Here is a 12,693-nt window from a genome sequence, read left to right on the forward strand (position 1 = left end):
CAGCAAATAGTTTCTGTCTTTACAATAGAAGGACAGAATAAAATCTGCAGCACTTACAAAACTGTAACTATTAGCATCACATCCGTGCATCAGACATACACCTGGAATTAGTAATTTGTTCCCAACTATGACCAAAAAAAGAGAGAGAGGGGTGAGAAAGAGAAAGAAAGAAGATAGAGAAACTAACAACACCACTTCACCCCCCACTGGTAATTAACTCAATGTTAAGAAAACTTTGGGTTTTTTTTTTTTTCTTTTTATACTTCTTTCTCTTTTTATTTTATCACACCCTCTGTATTGATATTGAACTAAATAGCATGTATCATATTCAAGACTGTAGCCTATGGAGATGTTAAACACACTGGTGTATTTTAGGAGATGCATAAATGTAAAGATAAGATATGTGATATCACACATCCTGTAATTCCATCACAATTTGTTGATGTGTTGCCAACAAATCTGTTTCAATTTCAGGTTCAGAACCGATGTTTTCTCTTGGAAGTTGGTCACTGCTACACAAATGTGTTAGCCCCACTTCAAGCTTAATGCTGAAAAGAATTCAGAAATAACCCTGGGAACATTTAGTATTTCCTTGAAAAAGCTGTGGATTGTCATTAACTGACAAACAGTCCGCTGCCAAGTTCTTGCAAGAATTGTATTTGTTGTCTGATGCCAAACAGCCTCTTTAAATGCTAATGAACAAAGTATGGCATGCATTCTGTTCTTGATGGATTATGCCTATACCTTCTGTGGTCAACAGAAGGGGAATTCCCGGCCCATATGATTTCCATTCTGGCACGCAACTCTTCTCTCTGCTTACAAGGCAGTAAGCACTCAAATAGATTAGTCAATCTTATTTTTAAATTAAGTATAGCCTCCGCACCCTAATTCACATGTATGAAATCTGGAGGAACTATGCCAGGCTGCCTACGCACTGTATGAGTTTTGTTTTCTTTAGAGGATTAAGCTCCTGACTTAGTATCACTGGTGCTCACTGTATACTGATATGCCTTTTAAATTCAAACATGAATGTTTCATAAATAGCTGATTTACATGTTTGTCTTTACCTCTTTGGAGACAGATTTAAGGAATTAGATTTTTAAATTGTCTTCTTTAGTGGTTTCCATAATTTCCTTCTGCTGAAAGAGCTGGCTTGATACAGAAATACATTAAAGAACAGTATTTCACTGCCATGTGTACGTGAAGTTTTGCAGCCAGTAGGAGGTCCAGATTTGTGAATATCAATATCTTTGATTACACCTTCAAGCCCAGCTTTCCAAGAAAACTAAATTATGCAGCAAATAGCAAGCTCAGGAATTGTGCATGGAATAATTTTTGCGTGATATGATATTTTAATTTGTTTTAATTATCATTCGGTAACTGCTGTTAGTCAGATGATCCTCTCTAACAGTTTATGATCTGCTGAAAAGGAAGGAAAAGCTCTTCTAGGACAGCAATGACCTACAAGCTACAGGCACAATAAGATTAAACTTTAGATTAAACACACAACTACAAGGTATAAAATATGCTATTGATAGAAATAAAGGATTATAACAGTTGATAGGAAAAAATCACAATAATTGAATCAAAATGAACGATTTTTTCCTTTTAAGATGAGCCACAATTTTTTTTCTCTGAAACTGACATTTGAGGCTGAATCCAGGTGATACTAACATTGAACCAACTTAACTGCAACTTTACAAATAGCTTGRCTACATAATGTGCAATAAAAATTTAATAGAAGTAGAGCTTTCAATAAAATATTAGATTTCAGGGGGAAAAAAAGCTCCTACCTACCTATATACATAGGAGGAATATTTATTTTTCTTTATTACATGGACCCATCAAGGCCAGGTTGGATGAGACTTTGAGCAACCTGGTCTAGTGGAAGGTGTCCCTGYCAATGGCAGGGGATTGGAAATAGATGATCTTTAAGGTGCCTTCCAACCCAAACCATTCTATGATTCTATGAGTCCTGGAAATAGTGCTTTTGCATGGAAAAAGCGTGTTCCTAAGACAGGGAGAAGTTTGGTCAAAGCTTGTCCCTCTCTGTGGAGAAAAAGAGTCCCCAATAGCTTTTGAATGAAATTCTTATAGAGAAAAGTATTAAAAAAAAAAAAAAAAAAAAAAAAAAAAAAAAAAAAAAAAAAAAAAAAAAAAAAGCAAAAGCATCCTGTGTGGAAGGGCTGGAAAATCAAGATATCCTGTCATCTTCTATTCAGAATCATTTATTTAATGGATAACCATACTTATGGGTATTAATTTTACAAGAAAACAAATTTTTTATAGCCTCACTCTCATTTGAAATGAGCAATTTCTTCTGGTCTTCCAGCTATTTATAGTAAGACCTTTATAAGCTCAAACTAATTAATAAACGAGATCAATTTCAAGATTTTTTTTCCTTGTTCAAAACCACATAATCATTCATTTCAGTAACATTTTAAAGGCCATGTCTAAAATAGATTTGCACCCATGTCCCCAATGTGAATTTTTCACTCTTTGGCAGCATGCAATAGGTAGTGTATAATGACCTTTTCTCTGTTTGGAACAGGGATTAGAATAATATATTTGACCCTTTTTACTCACCTGGGAGTGATGCTAGTCTCCATGTTCAATGAAGTAAAATATGTCTCTAGTGTCCCAAGGTTAAGGCCATGACTTTAAACTATTTAACACAAGCTATCAGGCTGATTCACCTCAGTCAGACTCTACAGAGTAGTTGGTTTTCGTTTTTCTCTTTTCTATTAGGCTGCATTATATATACTTCATCACAACTATTTCTTATCCACAACRCAATTAAGGGAAATATTTTGCATTACAAACAAAGCAAGTTAACCTGGTCACATTGTGCATTATAACAAAATTTATGGCTGCATAAATGGCAGTGTAAACTTACAGAAAGAYTGGTAATTATAGTGCCATTGATGGTCTTTGTTGCTTTAATTCTGAAGCAGCCAGAATGATTAAACTGAATCTTAATCGACTTCTCCATTAAAAATGCTGGCAGAGAAGCTCCCTTAACCTTTCTCATTGATTGAACACAACAATCACCATTCAATTATAATGCAAAAGGACATTTGTTATAATGTACGAAAGATGCATGAGCCATTTCCTTTTACTCAAGACAATCAATGAGATGACTCCTACCTCAAAGAAGGTAAGGTGAAGCTACTGTACCTGGAAGAGCATTAAAGTCAAAGCAGAACTCAGATAACTGCAAACACTACAGTTTTCAGGGAATAACAGTTTACCTAAGTGAAAATAAAGCAAGCAGTTCCTCACTCTATGAAAAAAAAAAATCCTCTATAAAAGATAGATAAGAATAAAGAATTGCAAGTTAATTCCTATTTTATAAAATGAAGTAAAACTCACATGAAAAGAACTAGAAGTCACATATGAATATTTAGTTTTAATGATTTTTTAGTATCTTCATTTTTTGTTTAGGAGGAATATCTTGTATATTTAAGTGGTTACAGCTGGGAGTGAATAGAGCACAGGAATCACAGAATCACAGAATCACARAATGGTTGGAAGGGACCACAGGGGTTCATCTTGTCCAATGCCCCTGCTCAGGCAGGGTCATCCYAGAGACCATTGCCCAGGGYTGTATCCAGATGGTTCTTGAACATTTCCAATGAGGGAGGCTCCACAACCTCCRTGTACAATCTGTCCCTGTGTGTGGTAAATAGAACAGTAAAGTTCTTCCTCATATTCAAGAGGAACTCCTTGTGCATCAGTTTCTGCCCATTGCCTCTTGTCCTATTGCTCAGCACCACTGAGAAGGTCCTGGCTCCATCCTCTTGCATCCTCCCTTCAGACAYTTGTTAGTATTGATGAGATCCCCTCTCAGTTGTCCCTAGCAGGCCCAGCTCACTCAGCCTTTCCTCATAAGACAGAKGTTCCATTCCTTTAATCATCTCTGTTTCCCTCCACTGGACCTGCTCCAGGAGCTCCATGTCTCTCCTGTCCTGAGGAGCCCAGAACTGGACACAGMAYTCCAGATGTGCCTCCCCAGGGCTGAGCAGAGGGGCAGGAACCCCTCCCTCATCCTGCTGGCAATGCTGTTCCTAATGCACCCCAGGATACCTTTGTCCTTCCTGGCCCCCAGGGCACTGCTGCTCATGGACAGCTTGGTGTCCCCCAGGTCCCCATGTCCATCTGCACAGAGCTGCTCCCCAGCAGGTCATTCCCAGCCTGTGCTGTGCCTGGGGGTTGTTCTTCCCCAGGTGCAGGACCCTGTGTTTGCCTTGGTTGAATTTCAGGCAGTTCTCTGCCCATCTCTCCAGCCTGCCAAGATCCCTCTGAGGGGCTGCACAGCACTCTGGGGTATCCAGAGCCATTCCTCCCAGCTTTGTGTCACCAGTGAACTTGCTGAGGGAGCATCTGTCCCTTCGTCCAAGCCTCTGATGGTTAATTTAAACAGTACTGGGCTCTGTATTGGACAGACCTCCAACTAAACTCTGTGTCTCTGGTTACGACCTTTTGGGATCCTCTGTAATACCACGTGCTGAATATGAAAGTTGCAATCACTAACAAACAGCACTGCTTCTGCACTTAGAAACTAAGAGAAAATACTTCTGATCCACAGAAAGCTTGTGCTTTTCACAAAAACAATTGCCTTAATTATGTCCTTCTTTCCTCAAGTAAACTGCAAGAAAAGGGACGCCAGTTAGTTAATGCATCACAGGCATTTGGGAAGATTGCTCTTAAAGAGGTTTTATAAGCTTTCCAGTAAGATCTATTTTTTTAAAGCTGGCATATCTTATTCTGAAATTGTTATTCACTTCAGTTTAAAAAAAAAAAAAAGTATAATTTTACAATTGTTGTGGAAGTTCTTATGTCACTTTTGATATTGAGAGACTGGAAACCCATTGTGATTAGAAGAAGGAGCACCCAAACCCCTGCTACTGTTAATACCACTCACAGAGGTGAMGTTGCCTCTGCATCAGTTTGCACCAAGCCAGATCAGCTTCTGAGCTGCTGGAATCCATCGAAATGAGTGCTATTTTCAAAGCAAAATGGGCAGGAACTGGAGACTCAGTAGTATGTTTTCAGCTGTAGTCCCTAAATTGCTGGGGTTGAGTATCCATCACCAGATTTTGAGCAGGAAAAATCCATTCAAATTTTCTCCTTAAGACTCTTGATCATTTTGCAGCATTTCTTCGCCTTCTCCAGTAAGTTTTTGCATTCAGTATGTATGATGGACTGGGTGAGTACTATTTCAAACTTATCCATACACTGCTCATTGTTTTCAATGTTGCTGTTCTGCCTCTGAAACATTGAGATGCAATGAACATCCATTTTTTCAGAGACGTTGGTTCTTCCATCAGATTTTAAAAGCCCCATAATACAGTACTCATACTCTGAATCCTTATATGCATTTCCCAGTAGAACTCACCATCTGTTGTCAGTATCTGCCTGGGAAATTATTTCTTCTCTTTCTTAGCCTCTTCCTCATTACTTCAGTATCTCTCTAACATAAAACACAWCCTTTCCACAGGCTGTTAAGTCAATTGATAACTATCTGTACTGTTCACCAGAATCAAGAATAGCCAAAAGGTTTGGAGGGCTGAGAAAACTATCCTGTATAATCTAAAATCCTGAAGAGTTACTCCAAAGCTTTTGACAGCCACTCTTCTAATCTAAAATCACTAATAGACAAACCAAAATAACAACAGGAAATTAAGACAGGGAAAATATACTGTAATGATATGTAGTACTGGATTACCCAGGGAATGCTGTTTTTTCTGTATCTTTTTAGCCTCTCAGGACAGATCTCATACCCTACTCTTTCTTGTAGATTGATAAGCAGTTTTCTRACATCACATCAATTAATTGCTAATAATAAACAGGAGATGAGTATTTTCTGCTTGAATATAACATTCTTGCTTATWAGAAAAGCTCTTCTCCAGATTTTCTGTGATGTTGTGATGACCACAGTTATTGTGCAATTTGCTATATAAGATATGAATATGTTCCTGATMATTCTCATGGCAGGAGACATTAATTTTGAGAATTTCTAAATTTCTGTCAGCCTCTAAAAATGTTATTGGAAAGACTATAATTTTCTCAGTATTGTTGACAATGTTTCTAAATTCAAAATTTAAACAAAAATAAGATGAAATCTCTGTTTTGAATGGAGGAAAGTTGAGTATTGATTCCCAGCATAAAATAATATACAGCAATACAATGTACCATAATTACACTGTAATTTAAGGTAAGCTAACATTTTGGACACATGTCAAATTCATGAATAGTACTAAAAGCAGAACACAAAACTTTGGTCTTTAGCACTATTCAGGTAGTTTTATTAGTGTCCTCCTCCCCARGCTTTACATATTCTTGAACAGGAGGTGAGAAAGTGAGAAACGTGAGATGTGACCTCCCCTTCTCCATTGTGGAATGTTTATTCTCTTTAGAAAAGGGAGCACTAGGTTCAAATACTGTTGTTCAAACTGAGGGAGACTAGAACCCTCTATCCTTTAAGGCCAAAGGAATTGCTGCTTTCAAGGGTAACAACCATGACATCTTTTCCAGTCCCAGCCTGTTTCTTTTCTTCCCACCCACTTCCTTTCTTTTAATTTGATCATGGTCAAATGGGGAATAGATTCAACATTTCTCACATTTGGAAATCCAAAGCAAAGTTGAGGGAGCAAAAGGACTGACACAGTACAAACACTCAAACATATCAGCCCTTAACAGAATAGCCCTCTGTTTTGACAAAAGCATGTCAGCTTTAGAGCAATCTTGCTGACAGCTGCTTGTCTCTGTACCTGCTGCTTTATGCACTCATTGTACAGAGCCAGCTGTTTATGTGCCATGCTTTCTTGGGAAGGAAATCTCCAGTTCTAGGGCAGAAATAGAGATCTTTCTTACTTTCCAAATATTGGTTACTGATTTTGCTTGCCAATAATGGAGAAGGAGGTGAGCTCCCTCTGTCCAGCCTGTCCTGGTTGGTCACAAGCAGCCATGGAGTCCTGAGCTGCCAGCACTGCCTCTGCCCCCTCAGGAGCCCAGAGGGGATGAAATCATCTGAGCAAGGAGCCTGCATTTGTGGACATCAGTACACAAGGGCTTGGAAATAAAGCCACTGGTACAAGACTGCATTTTCATCTAAAGGCAATGATTTTTGCTTCCCCTGCCACAGGCAAGAGTCTACTCATATTGAAAGGCAGCCCTGTTCTGATGGAATTAGACCTCACAAGGAAAATACAACTCTTGGGAAAAATTAAATATACTTGAGGAATTAGACAACAAATCATAACAACAGCATAAATTTTATGTCAGTCAAAATTATCACATTCCTTCATGAACCCTGAAGAATTTTAGTTTCCTTCTGTTGTCCAGAATGAGAATCTGTTGGTTGGATTGGTCCTGCCCAGCATTACTGACAACTGCATGAACAGCTTTATTAAATTTTATTTGGAGTCAGATCCACTGCAGAGAACTCATATGGTGTGTCCCACACCGGCACGATTTCTTGACACTGAGAAGGGTAAAGAAAAAGCTAAACATTTGTTTCATTAACTGGATATCAAAAGTAATCTAAAATGCACAACATGAAAGAGAGCTCATTAAAACTATTTCCAGGCTTAAGATGAGATGCTTTGTAAATATATCTTGTCCTATATGGTAAAGCTGTTGTTAAGAAGTAAGTTTTTCATAGCAAATCTATCATATTTTATATCCAGTGGCTTCACCTCATCCTCAATGTTACACAAGCCTTTTTTTTTTTCTTTTTTTTTGGAAGTAGATTTCTCTTGTCCATTATAAAAGAAAGCAAACATACTGAAAAGTGCTGCCACAGAGAACTAGAGTCAATATAGTGGTGACTAAATTCAACCGTTCTAAGCACTTCAGCAGTTCTGACAAATTGTAGGATATTCATGTGAATACATTGGGACCAAAAATACTGAGCAGGAAGTATTGTTAGAATAGTCTTTCAAGTTACTTTGAAAATCTATATTCTATTTGACTCAAAAAGTAATGGGATAGATGTTCTTATGGTATGTTGGCACTCTTGTTTTCTTTCCTCGTGGGCTGTAAATATTCACATGGAATAGAGAAAACACTGGATAAGCTGCTATGAAATTCACATGTTTCAATTGCTGAATATAAATTCTGGAAAATTTTATCACTCCCATGTCTCTTCTCTCCAGCCTACTTTGGGATATAGCAGTAAAGCATAAATAAAACGTAACTCTTAATACAATGATTATATATTTAATGTCTGTAACACACCATTAAAATGCACTTGGGATCTTCCACTCTATTGTATTTAGTACCAGCCTATGATTACTAGTAAACTGCTGAAAATGCCTGAATGAGAGCTGAAGATGTGACCAAGAAGGAAATCATATGACATATTTTTTTTTTTAAGTTGAAGAAATTGAACAGAAAGCTGTTTCAGTTTTACTTTAAGAAAAGACAGATTTCATATACATGTAGTATTTATTGGAATTGCTGCCAGTCAATCCATAAATATTATGTTCTTACCTTCCCATCACAAGAAACAAGAAAGAAGAATTTAATTTCTAAATTTTCATCTTATTTATTTGGGCACTTTTTTATCTCTTCTGAGCTCCCTGGCTATCATTAGCACCTAGAAGCAAATTAGTTATTAGCTGGTGAAAACAAAAGAAGCAGAATACAAATGTCTTGTAGAATTTAAGGAAAACATTGCAATAAAATGAATTATGTTAAAACTAAAACAAATGCACATTGCCTGCACTGAAAGTATATTTTCACTCAACCCCATAAGTGACTGATGTGTAATGTAAAAATATCTGACTTAATTTTAAGCAATTTTATTTGATGAYGATAACAGGATTTAATGAAGAATGAGAAGGAGAGTAAATTCAGCTTCAAGATTTCTGGTTTCTTGTGGTTAGCTGCCATTGGTACTCAGGGTAGCTGGTATGAGGCARCTGAAACATCTCTACTCTGCACGAGCCCCACCTCTGTTATGTCTGATGCTGTGCTGTTTAATCTGCTTATGTGTGAAYAACATGAGGGGCGCCAAGGCCTCCAAAGAAGAAGAGAAAGCAGAGATCCACAGTGACTCAAAAAAAACCAAAGGGGAGAAGGAAAATCAGATGAGATCCTCAGTTGTGACCATGCTGATTTTAAAGCAAAATGTGCTGTCAAAGAACATTTCCAAGGAATATCACATTGATAGCTTGACTGAAGAAATCAATGTCATGTCTAAAATTTGCCTCTGTGGGAAGACCATGTAGAGAAGRAAGCTACAATTGTCACCTGCAGATAGGTAAGAAGAGTGTGAGTGAGTCTGAAAATCATCTAGAGCTCACCCCAAATTCTAAAAAATTAAAATCTTCCAAATGGAAATGTAAAAGTGGAGGGAAAAATGAAGAAGGAAAAAAAAGTAAGTTCTGAAGAGGACAACATTTCAGAGGGAGAATTTCTTATCTGGATAATTTTTTGGAGAATTGTTTGAGATAAAGTTGATGCCTTCAGTAGGGCACCCCTTCTGCATAAAGCTGACATTGCAATCCAGTTATACGGTTGCAATGCACTGTAATCTAACCATTAAGAGAGCATTGTTTATTGACTAGACACAGAAAAAGAAAGCATATGGATRTATTCTTAAAACTCCTTAACTATCACTTTGAAATGCTGAGATGTTTTTATCAAGCTGACAGGCAGAAAATGTTTCATCATTTGAGATAAAGTAGGACAACAATTGGTTGAGATAAAGTGAAGTGCAATAAAATAAAATGTATTAAATCCATGTACAAGCTCCTTTATTATAGCATGTATATAGATCATTATTGAAGAGATGTTCAAGAAAAGTGCATTAGAAACATCTCCATTGCACTTATTAAAACATACTTTTGCCTGTAACTCACAAAATTGTATGATACAGCCAACCTGAGATTTTGTGGTTGGCTTTGTTGACTTCCAAGTCTTTCTTCAGCCTCCAAGCTCCTTTTATGCAAGTTTCTTTTTTTTTTTTTTTTTTTTTTTTTTTTAATAAGATAGTTGTTTTCACTAACCAGTAATAATTTTTCATAAGCACAGCAGCATGTATGTGACATTCTGTGGGGAATATGTCTTGGTGGTAATTGAGAAATATTGTAGCAGACAATAGTCACRTAAGATCAGTTGAAGTTATTCAGCAAATTAAAACAAAGCTATGGTGTGGTATCATTCTCACACCTCATTTCTATGGAAAAAAGGGACAAAATAGTTTGTAAAAGAACTGCCAAATATTTGATAAAATGAATACTTTAATTTGTTCATGTACAAGGTCTTTGTTTCAGGTGCTGGATTCATCATGCTCCCAAAATTTGTCCCATAATGCAAAGTTAGATGTAAACTTCTGGATGCTGTTTATGAGCTGTGGTCGTGTTATACTGAAGGTTTTTTGGGGAACTGTATTGTTATTATTATCAAGAAGCTGTTCTTTTGCAACAATTTAATGCACCAGAAGATAGATTAGGTATTTCCCTGTAGCGGTGATATGGAAGCACTGTCAATTTATGAGTGATACAAACATTTTTTCAAATTAAAAAGAAATGTCATTCTAACTTATACTGCAATAGAAAGCTACTCTTACATTACATTTCTGATTAAATGTATCTCAACATGATATAGAATCCATTAAATGTTGCCCAGAAATAAGGTTTATGGAAGTGGATAAATGTTAGTAATTGCATGTTGTATAATCATAGTCATTAGGGTCAGGTTGATAATGTTGAAGCCCTGGACAGAAAAGTTGTTGCATTTCTGTCATATCAGGTAATGCTTTAAAAGTATCAAGATAGAAAAGTTTCAATTTTTAACCCAGTATCTACTTCCTCAAATAAGAAACTCAAATAATGTCATAATTCACATAGTCAGTTTTGCTCATCTGTGCTCATAGTGAAGGGTACCATATTCCCATTTTCTCTTAAGGGTCTCCAGGTCCTCATACCCTACAGCCTCACAACCACTCTGTTGCTGAAGGTCTCTGATCCCTATGTGCCCTTATTTTTGATTTAATGGGCAAAATATGAGTGTTTTACCACMAGGTGGTGTTTACTCTAAATTTGTATTTTTTTCTTGTTCTAAAAAGAATATATTTCTGGAACCCTAGGTTACAGGAGTGAAAACAACGTTTTTATCTCCTTGAGCTGCCCTATAGAGAAGTAAGGTTACTTAGAGTAAGTAGCTTGTCAACGTGAGAAAACAAAAAAGAGTAAAGAGACCTTTGATGCTCTATGGTTAATAGTTCTGTAGTAAAATGCCGAATATCAAAATGCACACTCAATCCCCACTGCCTGTGTATCCGTGTGCRATGTAGTGCAGTCTCCAGGCTTGTAACAAGTGAACTTTATAAACATCCTCATTCTGTTATTTGCTTAATTTCTTCCTTCTGCTATTTTAACTTACCTCTAATTGTGGATAAAATACCTGACTGCAAGACACTCCTTTGGCTGCACACACTGTAGTACATATGTGCATGATAGCGCTCACAGGAACTGACTGGTTATAGTGAAATGTTGCTATAATGTCTATGGACTACTACTTAACTTTTTGATTGAAAAAAAAAATTGGCAAAGATTTTTATTTGTTGCTACCTTTGAGCCAGATTTTAACATCAAACAAATCCCAACTTATTTTCTTATCATTAAAATCTGGCCCTTGGAAGATTTCTCTTGTCCTTCTCTTTGAATTCTGTCAATAGTGTTCCTCAGTCTTTCTAGCCTGAGATCTCACCTAGCTGTCTGTGTTTTCTAGAAACATTTTGAAGAAGTTAACTGGAGACTACAAAATTGCTATTTTGAAAAATATCATCCTGAATTTGTACATTTTGTACCACCTATTTCAACCTGAAAAGGTACATTTTAAAGATGTAATTGTTTTATACAATAAGTATGTCAAATTTCTGTGTTGCACCATCAGTTCAGCTAAAAATTGTCTAATGCTAATATTTAGATTCATATGTGTTTTTTAAAAAGTATCATATATTTATCCTTATTTTGTTCAGTTGCAGGCTCTTGTTTCTTGGACCTCAGTTTTGCTAATTTAATCTTTGTTTTTCCTAAACATATTCTCATTACTGCAACCATCTGGAAAAACTTCCTTTTTTTGTAAATATACATAACCTCTGTGACAAAATTGTTATTAATCAAATACCTTATCTGTACTTTTAAAATAAATGCCTGCTTTACTCAAGAAAGTCCAAAATAGAAACAAGTGACTTTGGCAGGAGAACCTCCCCAGCAAACAGTTTTGGTCAATGGCTGAAAAATTAATCACTGGGAATAAGTAGAAGATTTTATGGCACGTTATTTCTAGAATGAACAACATGTGCAGAGCATGAGCTGTCATGTATAGAACTAGATAAATTCTTTTTGAATCAATGAGAGATTAAACTAGGATATATCTTGGAGAGATTAAATTAGGACATATAACATTGAACCAAGTTATTTGATATCATGCATTAATGATTAATTATCCCTTAAGTAGATATTTTTTGACATTGGATGTGTTCCTCTCAATTATACCAAAACTGGATGACAGTGCCTCATACAAAAAATATTTGAAGATTTGTGAAATAATAATTAACAGGAGACTAAGGAGAATAATTGATATTGATTCAGATAGTCACATAAATGTTTAAGATATTCTGTAAGACAAAAAAAAGAAAATAGGAAAAAGAAAAAAAAAGAAAAAGAAAATGAAAAA

Source organism: Malurus melanocephalus, unplaced genomic scaffold, assembly GCF_030028575.1.
Source record: "Malurus melanocephalus ecotype Western Australia unplaced genomic scaffold, MMel_1.1 scaffold_66, whole genome shotgun sequence".
Taxonomy (NCBI): domain Eukaryota; kingdom Metazoa; phylum Chordata; class Aves; order Passeriformes; family Maluridae; genus Malurus; species Malurus melanocephalus.